Genomic DNA, 16,408 nt, shown 5'->3' on the forward strand with positions numbered 1-16,408 from the left:
GCTGGAGATAGGTTCATAGGTTCATAGGTACTAGGCTATCAGCCCTGGGGCCTATACAAGCCCAACCAAAAAGGTACCCTGGCTTTTGCCACCCAAGAAAATTATTTTCCTGTGCCACTGTCGAGCAGAGCCACAGAGGTGATCCCTGGAGTGAATTTCCTATTTCCCATCCAATCATCAAGATTTTTCTTGAAGAGTGCTAATGAGGAGCTTTGTTTGATATAGATAGGTAGTTTATTCCAGAGTATGGGAAGTGTCTGGGACAGGAATCTATCCCTCTGGCATGTTCTGTTTATTGTGGTGACAAGGTTTAGGTCCCTAGAGCGTGCAGCTTGGAGGGATTGGGATTTCTTTAAGTGGAGCATGTCCAACAGCTCTGGGTTTGACATAGCTTTGTATGTTAGGCAGAGATCACCTCTGAGTAGGCAATATGCGATGGAGTAAAGCTGGAGTTTTTTGAGACGGTCAGCGTAGGGCATCTGTTTGAGGCCAGTTTCATGGAGACAGAGTTTTTACCAAAGGGATGACAATGCACTTTTGGCATTGAGCTTGAGGCCATGGCTTTGACACCAGGCATTTGTCTCAGTGAGGCCCTTTTGTAGGATGTCCACATCGTTAGGAGTTTTGATTATGGCTCCTAGTTTGCAGTCATCTGCGAACTTTGTTAGCCAAAGACCTTCTGTGTTAGCCTGTACTTCAGAGAAGTAGATACCAAACAGGAGAGGACCCAGGACTGAACCCTGTGGTACTCCACTTGTCACTGGTCTGAAGTCGGATTTGGAGTCTGCTACTTTCACTGTGTGGGTTCTGTCAGTGAGCCAGATGGCAACTCATCTTGTGACATAGGGATTTATACCTAGTTTAGTGAGTTTATCTATAATTCCAGAGTGGGGGATGGTGTCAAAAGACTTGGCAAGATCTAGATAGGCTGTGTGAACCACCTTACCCTTGTCTACAGCTTTGGTGACTACTTCAAAGAAGTCTATCAGGTTTAGGAGACATGATCTGCCTTTTACAAACCCAAACTGGGTGGGATCCAGAGTTTGGAGATTACCAATGTCTTTGTTTCTAAGTTCCATGATGAAACACCACCATGACCAAAAACTGATAATCCACAAGAAAGGACAGATAGATCCACACCAAAGTATATAATTTAGCGCTTTCGTTTTTTAATAAAAATTTTTTATTAAAAAACGAAAGCGCTAAATTATATACTTTGGTGTGGATCTATCTGTCCTTTCTTGTGGATTATAAGTTCCATGATGATACGTTCCATGGCCTTGCAGACAAGGCTCGTCAGGCTAATGGGGCGGTAGTTCCAAGGGTCCATGGTGGCTCCCCCCTTGTGGAGTGGGATAACCATTGCTGTGCACCATTCAGCAGGCACAAAGCCTGAGGTGAGGCTATGATTGAACATGGTACTTAGGTGGGGTGCCAGTTTGTTCTGTAGTTCATGTAGAACGCAGCCTGGGATGTTGTCTGGTCCCATGGATGCTGTGTTCTTGGCTTTGGAGAGTGTGGTTTTTACCTGTGCAGCCATGATTACAGGAACTTTGCATTCTTCTGGTATAGAGATGGGCTCTTTAGGGGGTGAGAGCGGGGTAAAGTTAGCACTAAACCTATCTGCCAGGATGTTGGCAATATCACTTGGGACTGTATATTTAGTGCCATTGTGCTGTAACTCAGAGCAGAGCTGAGTGTTGCCATTTAGTTTCTTGTCATAGCTATAGAATGCTTTGTGGTTGTCTTTAGAATCAGTGGTGATTTTGTTTTCATAACTAGCTTTGGAGGATTTTATCAGGGATTGCAGCTTTTTACTGAGGCTGACCAGGGAGCTCCTCCACTCGTGGGATTTTACTCTCTTTTGCAAGAGTTTCTTCCTTCTGTTGTACAGTTTGTTTATGGCAGGGGACCACCAGATTGGCTTCCTTTTTTGGAGGATAGCGTTTTGGTTCTGTTTGGGATAGCACGATCCATGCACTCATGTAAGTGCTTATAAAGTGCAATTGTGTAGGATTCAGTAGTCGTAACTGTATTGTCCATCTGCATGGGTGTCATGAAGTTCACCACTTCTGTCTTAAGAAGCATGAAGTTGGCTTTGGAGAAATTTTTTATTATGGTTTCCTTAATGGGGGGGTGGAGACAGGATGTGGATATCTAGGGTAATTAGCTTATGGTCGGATCAGACCAATGAGGCATTGACTTCAGGTGTGGAACACCAGTCACTCATATTGGTAATGACTAGATCTAGGATATTGTTGCCCCTGGTGGGGGTGTGGATAAGTTGATCCAGGGCATTGGAGTTTATGAATTCCAGAAAGCGTTGAGCAAAGGAGTTAGTACATGAGTAGTTTTCCCAGTTAATGGTGGGGCAGTTGAAATCGCCCATTATTAGGGTGTTTGGTTGAACCCTAACATTTTCCAGTACATCAAGAAAAGAGGAGTGGGAATCCTGGGGCATGGTGGGTGATCTGTAGCATGCTACAATTTGGATTGCAGTTTTGCCCAGAGTTAGTTGCACTTGGATAACTTTGGCTACATTATGCTGAGCAACTAACCTGGAGGTGTGGATATCCTTAATGAATATGGATACACCTCCGCCTTTGGTGTTCCGGTCCAGGTTACATGGCCGAAAAGTGTGGTATGAGTTATAGCCTGGTAGTGCAGGGGTGCTCTCTGGAGCATTGAACCAGGTCTCAGTCACTGCACAGATATCAATGTTCTCCATTTTAAGGAGTGCCTCGAGTGAGTGCATTTTGAGATTTAGACTTCTGGCATTGAGTAGCATCACCCTCAGTTTTTGCTTGCCTGTTCCTGTTATGGTGGTGAATTTGTCATTTGAACCTTGCCTAAAAAGGCACTATAGTGGCGGCAAGAACCTTAGCCAGTATCCGGAATCCCAGGGGTGACAGGTGCAGGCCATCTCTGGCAAAGCATTGTGGTCTGTCGGCCATGTCATCCCAGGCAGACAGATATTGGATCCCTTTAGAATGGCACCAGAAGCACAACCAATTGTTGAAGTCAATCATTTTGTCTTTGTACTGCGGCATCATTCTGGGTGATGGCAGAATGCTACTCAGGGCTAGGGTCATACCTGCCTGGGCTACAAGATCGGAGAGCTCTTCCATGTCTCTTTTCATGTAGTCCAGGGAGGTATGTCTCAGGTTGTTCACACCAACATGGACAATGACAGAGCTATATTTGTACTTGTTGTAGAGTGACCTGAGTGCGTGGGTTATGTGGCGGATCCTGGCACCCGACAGGCAGCTGACAGTAACCTTCTCCTTGTTTAGCCTGGTGAGTGGGACATCAGTGTGCCTGACTATAGAGTCGCCTATAACTAGTGTGTTGGGTATGTTGTTTTGCCTTATTGGCTGTGGTTGAGTGGCACACTGAGTCTGTGGGCTATGTATCATTTGGGTTGTTTTGGGGGGTGGAGGTTGCTTGCATTTCTGCTTTGGAGGTCTCTGTTGCTTGAGCAGATTATTATTCAGAGCCTCCGCGAATGTTTTTGTATTTCTATGTGTGGATTTTGGTGGTGTAGATTTAGTGAGACTATGTGATGAGTGTGGCGTGGTGCAAGTGTTTACCTTCTCCTCTTGACTGTCAAGTTCAGTCTTGATTGGAGAGTGCTTTACCTCCAGTTTGGCTAGATAAGTGCATCTCTTACAGGTTGTAGTGTTGGCTGGTAGGAGGAGAGGGTTGTCTGTGTACATGAGGCAATTTCTACATTGCCCCAAGATGCCCAGATTCATCAGATAGACAGGAGAGAACACTGGGAGTTGACCCTTGGACATGCCTGAATAAAAAACTATTTTCCTCTAGATAAGTGAGGAAAGTGAGTACAAGAGTGTTTTTTCTCTAAGCAAGTGAGGAAAGTAAGTACCAAAACTGTTTTCCTCTAGGTAATGAGGAAGGTTGAGTGCTGTAGTAATTAATAGGTTATTTAGTGCTTACAAGTTCTGAACAAGTGCTGATCATGAATAAGCAAATTCAAGTGCTAAAAGTAAGAATCTGTATCTGGACTAAACTAGGTACAGGAAAGGGGGAAACAAGTGCAAGAGTGGGCTTTTAAATCAGAAAGTTGAGAGAGATGGAAAAACTGCCCAAACGGCCAATAACTACAATTTCTGGGCCAGATCCACTCCTTATGTGGTAGATAGGTTACCTAGTGCTTACCACTCCCACTGATAAGTTAGAAGGCTTCTCTCCAACACAGAAAGTTTGGGGGGGTGCTCAGAAGCTTACATACAGTCCTGGATACAGCAAATCTGAATCTGGACTACACTAGTTACAGGAAAGGTATTTTTTATATATATACAGAAAAGTAGCTAAAACAGCAGTCAAAACAATTCAAATACAGTGCAAGCTAGCACACTTGAGTATGTAGCAATGTTAGACCAAACAGTTTAAAAAATGCAATTAAATTAAAAATGACTAAAAACAATGCAGAAGGAGTCTATTAGGTAGAATGAGGTAAAGAGATGGGACTGGGGGGAGTGTCCCAGATCAAATCTACAGTTGGGGGAGGGCAACTGCAAAAACCTCCAAATTTAAACAACAACACAGGAATAGTGAGGGTGGGTATGGGAAAACCAACACCTTCAGCAGAGATCTGAAAAACTATACAGTGAAGCAAAAATAACAGTGCACAACTCTGAAGTCAGCCAGCAATGATATAAAATTAGTCAAACAACAATTACCAGTACACAGCTCTGAAGTGCCAGAAAAATATACTCAGCTCTGTATATCTCCAGATAGTTTGAAGAGCACTCTTTCAGGACACAGGAAGGCTCCAACAATGATATACAGACTTTTTTACTAAGAGGGTCTAATTTTATGCAAGTAATCCTTGAGATGGTCAGATAACACACAGAACGCAAAACCAGTTATACCAATTTAAGCCACAGAGAAATAGGGGGAGAGGGGAAAAACACCTTCAGCAGAGATCTGAAAAACTATACAGTGAAGCAAAAATAACAGTGCACAACTCTGAAGTCAGCCAGCAATTATATAAAATTAGTCAAACAACAATTACCAGTACACAACTCTGAAGTGCCAGAAAAATATACTCAGCTCTGTATATCTCCAGATAGTTTGAAGAGCACTCCTTCAGGACACAGGATCATCAACCAAAAGGTGACAGACCAATAGCTCTGTAATAACCCCCTCATCTTTCATCCTAACCAAAAGACAATCAATGAAAGTCTTAAGTTCAGGGGTAGGATTATATGGTAAACTGCAATATGAGATAGTATGGTATAATTGTTTAGAAGCCTCAAAATCATAATCTAAAGTACATAAATAGGCATCATTCATCAATTTAAGAAACTCATTCTTATCTTTGATACAGGCTCAAACAAAACTTAAAAGGGCTTTCAGTTTTGATTCCAAATATACTGACAATGGTTCAGTAAGGGAACCCCTACCAGAGATAATAGGGCAACTTGGGGGTCGTGCCACAATTTATGGATTTTAGGTAAAATGTATAAATACTGTGGCTGGGGATAGGTTCATAGGTTCATAGGTACTAGGCTATCAGCCCTGGGGCCTATACAAGCCCAGCCAAAAAGGTACCCTGGCTTTTGCCACCCAAGAAAATTATTTTCCTGTGCCACTGTCGAGCAGAGCCACAGAGGTGATCCCTGGGGTGAATTTCCTATTTCCCATCCAATCATCAAGATTTTTCTTGAAGAGTGCTAATGAGGAGCTTTGTTTGATATCGATAGGTAGTTTATTCCAGAGTATGGGAAGTGTCTGGGACAGGAATCTATCCCTCTGGCATGTTCTGTTTATTGTGGTGACAAGGTTAAGGTCCCTAGAGCGTGCAGCTTGGAGGGATTGGGATTTCTTTAAGTGGAGCATGTCCAACAGCTCTGGGTTTGACATAGCTTTGTATGTTAGGCAGAGATCACCTCTGAGTAGGCAATATGCGATGGAGTAAAGCTGGAGTTTTTTGAGACGGTCAGCGTAGGGCATCTGTTTGAGTTCATGGGTACAGAGTTTTTACCAAAGGGGATGACAATGCACTTTTTGGCATTGAGCTTGAGGCCATGGCTTTGACACCAGGCATCTGTCTCAGTGAGGCCCTTTTATAGGATGTCCACATCGTTAGGAGTTTTGATTATGGCTCCTAGTTTGCAGTCATCTGCGAACTTTGTTAGCCAAAGACCTTCTGTGTTAGCCTGTACTGCAGAGAAGTAGATACCAAACAGGAGAGGACCCAGGACTGAACCCTGAGGTACTCCACTTGTCACTGGTCTGAAGTCGGATTTGGAGTCTGCTACTTTCACTGTGTGGGTTCTGTCAGTGAGCCAGATGGCAACTCATCTTGTGACATAGGGATTTATACCTAGTTTAGTGAGTTTATCTATAATTCCAGAGTGGGGGGTGGTGTCAAAAGACTTGGCAAGATCTAGACAGGCTGTGTGAGCCACCTTACCCTTGTCTACGGCTTTGGTGAGTACTTCAAAGAAGTCTATCAGGTTTAGGAGACATGATCTGCCTTTTACAAACTCAAACTGGGTGGGATCCAGAGTTTGGAGATTACCAATGTCTTTGTTTCTAAGTTCCATGATGAAACACCACCGTGACCAAAAACTGATAATCCACAAGAAAGGACAGATAGATCCACACCAAAGTATATAATTTAGCGCTTTCGTTTTTTAATAAAAATTTTTTATTAAAAAACGAAAGCGCTAAATTATATACTTTGGTGTGGATCTATCTGTCCTTTCTTGTGGATTATAAGTTCCATGATGATATGTTCCATGGCCTTGCAGACCAGGCTCGTCAGGCTAATGGGGCGGTAGTTCCCGGGGTCCATGGTGGCTCCCCCCTTGTGGAGTGGGATAACCATTGCTGTGCACCATTCAGCAGGCACAAAGCCTGAAGTGAGGCTATGATTGAACATGGTACTTAGGTGGGGTGCCAGTTTGTTCTGTAGTTCATGTAGAACGCAGCCTGGGATGTTGTCTGGTCCCATGGATGCTGTGATCTTGGCTTTGGAGAGTGTGGTTTTTACCTGTGCAGCCGTGATTACAGGAACTTTGCATTCTTCTGGTATAGAGATGGGCTCTTTAGGGGGTGAGAGCGGGGTAAAGTTAGCACTAAACCTATCTGCCAGGATGTTGGCAATATCAGTTGGGACTGTATATTTAGTGCCATTGTGATGTAACTCAGAGCAGAGCTGAGTGTTGCCATTCAGTTTCTTGTCATAGCTATAGAATGCTTTGTGGTTGTCTTTAGAATCAGTGGTGATTTTGTTTTCATAACTAGCTTTGGAGGATTTTATCAGGGATTGCAGCTTTTTACTGAGGCTGACCAGGGAGCTCCTCCACTCGTGGGATTTTACTCTCTTTTGCAAGAGTTTCTTCCTTCTGTTGTACAGTTTGTTTATGGCAGGGGACCACCAGATTGGCTTCCTTTTTTTGGAGGATAGCGTCTTGGTTCTGTTTGGGATAGCACGATCCATGCACTCATGTAAGTGCTTATAAAGTGCAATTGTGTAGGATTCAGTAGTCGTAACTGTATTGTCCATCTGCATGGGTGTCATGAAGTTCACCACTTCTGTCTTAAGAAGCATGAAGTTGGCTTTGGGGAAATTTTTTATTATGGTTTCCTTAATGGGGGGGTGGAGGCAGGATGTGAATATCTAGGGTAATTAGCTTATGGTCGGATCGGACCAATGAGGCATTGACTTCAGGTGTGGAACACCAGTCACTCATATTGGTAATGATTAGATCTAGGATATTGTTGCCCCTGGTGGGGGTGTGGATAAGTTGATCCAGGGCATTGGAGTTTATGAATTCCAGAAAGCGTTGAGCGAAGGAGTTGGTACATGAGTAGTTTTTCCAGTTAATGGTGGGGTAGTTGAAATCGCCCATTATTAGGATGTTTGGTTGAACCCTAACATTTTCCAGTACATCAAGAAAAGAGGAGTGCGAATCCTGGGGCATGGTGGGTGATCTGTAGCATGCTACAATTTGGATTGCAGTTTTGCCCAGAGTTAGTTGCACTTGAATAACTTCGGCTACATTATGCTGAGCAACTAGCCTGGAGGTGTGGATATCCTTAATGAATATGGATACACCTCCGCCTTTGGTGTTCCAGTCCAGGTTACATGGCCGAAAAGTGTGGTATGAGTTATAGCCTGGTAGTGCAGGGGTGCTCTCTGGAGCATTGAACCAGGTCTCAGTCACTGCACAGATATCAATGTTCTCCATTTTAAGGAGTGTCTCGAGTGAGTGCATTTTGAGATTTAGACTTCTGGCATTGAGTAGCATCACCCTCAGTTTTTGCTTGCCTGTTCCTGTTATGGTGGTGAATTTGTCATTTGAACCTTGCCTAAAAAAGGCACTATAGTGGCGGCAAGAACCTTAGCCAGTATCCGGAATCCCAGGGGTGACAGGTGCAGGCCATCTCTGGCAAAGCATTGTGGTCTGTCGACCATGTCATCCCAGGCAGACAGATATTGGATCCCTTTAGAATGGCACCAGAAGCACAACCAATTGTTGAAGTCAATCATTTTGTCTTTGTACTGCGGCATCATTCTGGGTGATGGCAGAATGCTACTCAGGGCTAGGGTCATACCTGCCTGGGCTACAAGATCGGAGAGCTCTTCCATGTCTCTTTTCATGTAGTCCAGGGAGGTACGTCTCAGGTTGTTCACACCAACATGGACAATGACAGAGCTATATTTGTACTTGTTGTAGAGTGACCTGAGTGCGTGGGTTATGTGGCGGATCCTGGCACCCGACAGGCAGCTGACAGTAACCTTCTCCTTGTTTAGCCTGGTGAGTGGGACATCAGTGTGCCTGACTATAGAGTCGCCTATAACTAGTGTGTTGGGTATGTTGTTTTGCCTTATTGGCTGTGGTTGAGTGGCACACTGAGTCTGTGGGCTATGTATCATTTGGGTTGTTTTGGGGGGTGGAGGTTGCTTGCATTTCTGCTTTGGAGGTCTCTGTTGCTTGAGCAGATTATTATTCAGAGCCTCCGCGAATGTTTTTGTATTTCTATGTGTGGATTTTGGTGGTGTAGATTTAGTGAGACTATGTGATGAGTGTGGCGTGGTGCAAGTGTTTACCTTCTCCTCTTGACTGTCAAGTTCAGTCTTGATTGGAGAGTGCTTTACCTCCAGTTTGGCTAGATAAGTGCATCTCTTACAGGTTGTAGTGTTGGCTGGTAGGAGGAGAGGGTTGTCTGTGTACATGAGGCAATTTCTACATTGCCCCAAGATGCCCAGATTCATCAGATAGACAGGAGAGAACACTGGGAGTTGACCCTTGGACATGCCTGAATAAAAAACTATTTTCCTCTAGATAAGTGAGGAAAGTGAGTACAAGAGTGTTTTTTCTCTAAGCAAGTGAGGAAAGTAAGTACCAAAACTGTTTTCCTCTAGGTAATGAGGAAGGTTGAGTGCTGTAGTAATTAATAGGTTATTTAGTGCTTACAAGTTCTGAACAAGTGCTGATCACGAATAAGCAAATTCAAGTGCTAAAAGTAAGAATCTGTATCTGGACTAAACTAGGTACAGGAAAGGGGGAAACAAGTGCAAGTGTGGGCTTTTAAATCAGAAAGTTGAGAGAGATGGAAAAACTGCCCAAATGGCCAATAACTACAATTTCTGGGCCAGATCCACTCCTTATGTGGTAGATAGGTTACCTAGTGCTTACCACTCCCACTGATAAGTTAGAAGGCTTCTCTCCAACACAGAAAGTTTGGGGGGGGTGCTCAGAAGCTTACATACAGTCCTGGATACAGCAAATCTGAATCTGGACTACACTAGTTACAGGAAAGGTATTTTTTTATATATATATATATACAGAAAAGTAGCTAAAACAGCAGTCAAAACAATTCAAATACAGTGCAAGCTAGCACACTTGAGTATGTAGCAATGTTAGACCAAACAGTTTAAAAAATGCAATTAAATTAAAAATGACTAAAAACAATGCAGAAGGAGTCTATTAGGTAGAATGAGGTAAAGAGATGGGACTGGGGGGAGTGTCCCAGATCAAATCTACAGTTGGGGGAGGGCAACTGCAAAAACCTCCAAATTTAAACAACAACACAGGAATAGTGAGGGTGGGTATGGGAAAACCAACACCTTCAGCAGAGATCTGAAAAACTATACAGTGAAGCAAAAATAACAGTGCACAACTCTGAAGTCAGCCAGCAATGATATAAAATTAGTCAAACAACAATTACCAGTACACAGCTCTGAAGTGCCAGAAAAATATACTCAGCTCTGTATATCTCCAGATAGTTTGAAGAGCACTCTTTCAGGACACAGGAAGGCTCCAACAATGATATGCAGACTTTTTTACTAAGAGGGTCTAATTTTATGCAAGTAATCCTTAAGATGGTCAGATAACACACAGAATGCAAAACCAGTTATACCAACTTAAGCCACAGAAAAATAGGGGGAGAGGGGAAAAACACCTTCAGCAGAGATCTGAAAAACTATAGAGTGAAGCAAAAGTAACAGTGCACAACTCTGAAGTCAGCCAGCAATTATATAAAATTAGTCAAACAACAATTACCAGTACACAACTCTGAAGTGCCAGAAAAATATACTCAGCTCTGTATATCTCCAGATAGTTTGAAGAGCACTCTTTCAGGACACAGGATCATCAACCAAAAGGTGACAGACCAATAGCTCTGTAATAACCCCCTCATCTTTCATCCTAACCAAAAGACAATCAATGAAAGTCTTAAGTTCAGGGGTAGGATTATATGGTAAACTGCAATATGAGATAGTATCGTATAATTGTTTAGAAGCCTCAAAATCATAATCTTCCATGTCCCAAACCACAATAGCTCCACCCTTATCAGCATTAGTAATTATCAATCTATCATTGTTTTTCAAATTATATAAAACACTGTTCTGCTGTTTAGTCAAATTCTGGTTATTTTTTTTTAAAAATACCACTTTGACTTACATGTAACTTATTTAACACTTGCTGTTCAAAAATCTTAACTGTAAGGTGGTATGTGGGCTGGAATATCAACTTCTTAAATCTAAAAGATGCTTCAATTAAATTCTGCATCTCCTGTCTTTGAGCAGTGACATATTTCAAATTAAGAATTCTACAAAAATTCTTTTAAGTCCATATCTATTGTATAATGTGAAACATAAAAAGAAGGACTAAATCCTAAACCTTTACTCAACAAATGCAGCTCATCATCAGAAAAAAATGATATTGGTCAAATTAAGGGTCTATATTATACCATCAAATGCTTAAAAAAGCGAATACTGATTGATTGACCTAATTTAAGTGAAAGCTTACAATCTCAAACTGTCAGATCAGCGATTTTTTTCCCAGGGAAAAAAATTGCTGATCCAAACACATACACACAACACAAGCACACCAAACAAACAGAAATCCACACACATACACCTAAAATCTGATACCTAACCCTACACTAAACTATGCACACACCACTAACTACCCACTTACCTTAACCCAAACCCTAACCCTAAGGTCCGTCACTATCACACACTCACCTCACTCGCTCCCTAACCCTAACTCACTTAAATCCACCCTAACCCTCATGTCCACTCAATCGCACACACACCTAACCCGAGCCCTAACCCTAACTCACCTAAATCACCCTAACACTCACATCCACACAATCGCACACTTACCTGAATCCGACCGGTATCTTTCCACTATAACACTGAAAATACCAAAGCAACAGAAATGGACAACCAAATTCTTTCCGTAGGAAAAAATTCAAGTTTCTGCTGCTTCGATATTTTGCAGTTTCGCAAAAATAAGTTCAATCAATCAGCGTTCACTTTTTTAAGCATTCAGGGATATAATATAGACCCCAAGTTAACCACTAAATGGTTCTCATCAACTACAGAACCATCCACAGTATTGTCCAAATTAGTATTTGAGTCTCCATAAATCTTTTGAATGTGGCCTCCATGGTTTCAACTTTTGTGTTTTCTGCCTCCCCTTCTAAAGGACCCTTAGAATGTTTGGAATTGGGTGACGTGAAATCCATGCATTCACCTGTATAAGTCTTAGTGTCAGTGTAAGAATTATTAGAAGAGAATTCCGAAGTACTAGAACCAATATTAGATGTTTCCGAAAACGTCCTTAAAATAGAGTGTACTCTTTTCATTTTTGATCTGGTTATATTTTTAGTCCCTTCAGTAAATTGAACAGCTCTTTTAATTTTCTTCCATGAATAAGCTATATCTGTTTTATAGTCATTGAGGTCATGCTGATATTTCTTAAATATGTGGTCAAGTAACTCTTTTTCAAAGGTGTCATCCTCCTTAAGAAATGTAGCATATTTATCTGCATAACCTGTCTGAGATGAAAACATACACACCTTGTCATAATTAGCATTAAGTTTTTCAGTCAAGAACAATAGTTGTTAGGGGGTGGAGCCTGAATGGCTAACTGAAAGCAGCAGTATTTTAGAGCTCCATATAAGTAGCTAAATAAGACAGGAAAAAATATTATTTTTTTTCTTCAAGGTATAAAATCTTATACATAAAGGTCTAATTTACATAATTAGAAACTTCGGTGAAGTTTTACAAATAATTTCCTGTCAAAAACCTTGGATATATATTCACTTGTTAAAATGAGCAACTCAAGGAATTCTCACCAGGATGCTGCCTTAAAGAAGGAACTACAACAGATGGCATCTACCCTGCAGGAGTTGTGTTTGAAGATGGATGATGTTAAAGAGAACCTGCAAAATCTTAAAACAAGCAAACAAAAACAGGCTGACACCCTCAAGGAAATGCTACAACACCAAACAAGGATAACAGGAATAGAGGTTTCTCTAAATGACTTACAAAGCAGACTTAAGGAAGAGGAAACACAGAAAGAACTGCTTCTTAAACAAAACACTTGGTTGGTTAATAAAGTAGATGACTTGGAAAATAGGGAGAGGAGAAATAACATCAGGATTTTTGGATTACCTAAAAACACAGAAGGTGAGGATATTATTTTCTTTTTATCAAGCTGGATCCCTGACTTTTTAAATTTAAAAGAAGGACTTTCATTTGGCATTGAGAGGGCACACAGAGCTCTTGGGAAACCTACCACTAACTCAAACTCTCCTCCTAGGTCAATAATTATCAAATTTCTTTCATACTTGGACAAGGAACTGATTTTAAGATCTGCTTGGAGGAAGGCACCTCTAAAATATAACAGAGCCTGATAAGATTTGATAATGACTATTCATCTAGAATAATGGAAAAAAGGAAAAAAGTGTGGCCAATGATAAAGTTTCTGAAACAAAATAACAGCAAGGCACAACTTGCATATCCAGCTAAGATAAGAATACTGTATGCCAACGAGATGAGGACTTTTATTGACTTAGAGCAAGCCTCTTCATTTATTAAAACTAATAATGTGATTACTTTACCAGAAGATATGGATTGGATGTCACCTTCTCTCAAGAGAACAAAAGAAACAAATGTCTGGACAGATGTCAAAAAGAAGAAGCAAAAGACTGATACTGTTACAGCCAAATCTCTCAAAGCATCTACTATGATATGAATTGTTTTAACATTACTTTAAAGGTCCAATTTTATTGCTTGGAATTTTAAAACAAAGGTAACTAACTACTATATTTTTTGAAAATAGATGGCACATGTGAGTTTTCACATTACCTCAGGTATGTAAAACAGGGTACTTTCCTTTCACAGAAGGAGAGTTATATAGCACATAAAATATTTATACTGTAAATCAACATACATAGTATATCTGTATTTTCTCTTAATTTTCTCTTCTTTCTCTCTTCTCTCTTTTGTCATTACTTATTTTTAACTGCATCTTGTCTCCCTTTCTAAATTCTCTCCTATTTACTATACTAATATAGTCTGTATATATTTAATAACTCACTATCTATACATAGATAAATAATAGTCTAAAATAATCTAGTTTTAAGGTAGACTAATTGGAATAGTGAACTTAATTGTTATTACAATATTTATTAGATTAATGATAGTCACTGTTATGGTCATTGGGATTGGGGACATGTTCATGATTAACTCTGAAATGTTCCATTCTTGTACATATGTTCTTTGAATTACTTCCTTTTAGTATTCACAAATATATAAAAAAGGAGGGAAAATGTACTGTTGGTTAAGAGAAGTGAAGCTATCTTCACATTCTATTTGCATTGCCATAGCAATAGTAAACAATTGCTGCAGTTTCTAAGGAAACTGTGAACGTGCGAAGTGCATTTAGCCTCAAAGATAACATATAAGAAAAAGTAATGTTGTTTAGTTATTAAAATGAAAAACAACCTAAGCAAGGTAAAATAAATACATAATAGGACTATATGTAATATTTTATGATTTATCCTCATAGGATTACATATTCCTGGCAACACAACTGAAATGTTCGCAAACTGCATGTGCACTTAAATGTAGCTGCTTGATTAAAAAGTATTACTCGGTTTAACATGTTGATTCCACAAGCTGTCTGCACCGTAAAAGTTACATTTTATATGTTACTTGAAACTGACAGTCTCTAGAGCACATGAAAAGTTACATATTACTTTTTGCAACATGTTATCTTTGCAGTTACCTCATACTCTGTACAAACTCACTTGGAATCTGATAGCTATTAATTTAAAATATCAGTTTAAATATTAAATGTGCCCTTGAAATGCTATTGACATTTTGACAAAATATAATCTGAACTGTAAAATTAATGACTTGAAAGAAGTAATGCATAAATTTCAAAGACAGTTCTTGACACTACAGTAAAAGTAAAAATATATATTCACAAGGAAGTATTGAAATATTTTAGTCTTCCAGTTAAAATAGCTTACTGTCAACATTATGCTATATCAGAAAGTTTGAAGAGCTAAGAAATTACTATTCTTTGTCTTTATAATAATTATTAGACAGATCTTAGACTCCGCTTTGTTTAATGAACTGTGACATGTTTATGAGGAAAAGTGGACTCAATTATTCACATTGGACTACACATTCCTAGAAACTCAACTGAAATGCCCCCAAATTACTTGCGAATTTAAATTAACCTGCCTGATTAATAAGCATAATTTACTTTAAGAACATGAATCCATAAACTCTTTGCTCTATATATGCTACATTATATATTTCACTTGCATATGACAGTCTCTAGAGCACACAAAAAATACATATTATTTTTGCAGCATGCTATATTCGCACTAACCATACATTCTAAACTAACTCAGTTGGGAACTGACAAGTTATTTATTTGAAACATCAGTCTAAATATTAATTGTGCCCTTGAAATATTGCCATTTTGACAAAACAAAACATGAATTAAAAAAGGAATGATTTGAAAAAGTGAAGTATTGTACAGATTTCAAAGACAGCTATTGACACTACAATATAAGTAGAAATGTATACATGCAAGGAAAAATTGAAATGCTTTATACTTTTAGTTAAAATTGCTTATTGTTAACTTTTTGCTTTATCAGAAAATTTAGAGCTAGGAAATTATTTCTAATTTGTCTTTGTAATGTTTACTAAAGTGATGTTAGCCACTGACTTGTTTAATGGATTGTGAGTCATGTACAAGACGGACTACTGAATGCTACTTCTGTTTACCTATGTTGGCTAAATTTCTTTTATTTGTACTGATTTAAAACAAGGGAAAGAAAGGGAAGGGAAATCTCTGTTTTTGGTCAAGGGAGGAGAGGCTTAAGAGTATTCTAATTGCCCTGAGAACTCTCTAAGATGCTTTAAATACTATTTATTATTACTTACCTACGGTAAGTCTTGATTACCATATAGGTACCTTCACATTCATTCTAGACCTGATGTGATTACCCATTCTGGAAGCAGGAGGTGCCCTATGCAGGATGGGAATTGCCAGGGTGATCATAGTTCATTCTTAGACTCTGCTTTGTAAATCTATAAATATGTAAAAGAACTGAACACTAGAATGTAGGGCGCTTCTACTCAGAGTCAGGATACCACTGATAAGACATGTCTTTTCATAAGTGTAAGTTGAAGTTGGGGAGTTGAAGAGTGAGAAAGTAAAGGAAAACAGTACACCTACAGTAAATTCATATTTCATTGGTAATCACTCATTGTGTCCTGCAGGGTCCTTTTAGTCAAATTATTTTAGTAATAATCTATTTGTTGTTGGCGTATTTAGTGTATGCTCCTCTGTTGCATTTAATTTATCCAAAATGACATATCTGACATGTTTGGGATCTCTTAAGGGTAACTAAATATTGGATATTTTCTAAGTCAACATAATAATTGTTTACACTACTATCATTCCATCCTGATATATAAAATACTATAGAACAATCATAGAATAATATAGAATTTCATCTCTTTTAAGTAAATTCTCCACATAATAATTTAACATATGGAGCTCAGTTGATATTGCTGGTTAAAGGTATGAGTGATAAACCAATAGATCTT

This window comes from Protopterus annectens, chromosome 4.part0 (assembly GCF_019279795.1).
Source record: "Protopterus annectens isolate FY-2018-M chromosome 4.part0, PAN1.0, whole genome shotgun sequence".
Taxonomy (NCBI): domain Eukaryota; kingdom Metazoa; phylum Chordata; order Ceratodontiformes; family Protopteridae; genus Protopterus; species Protopterus annectens.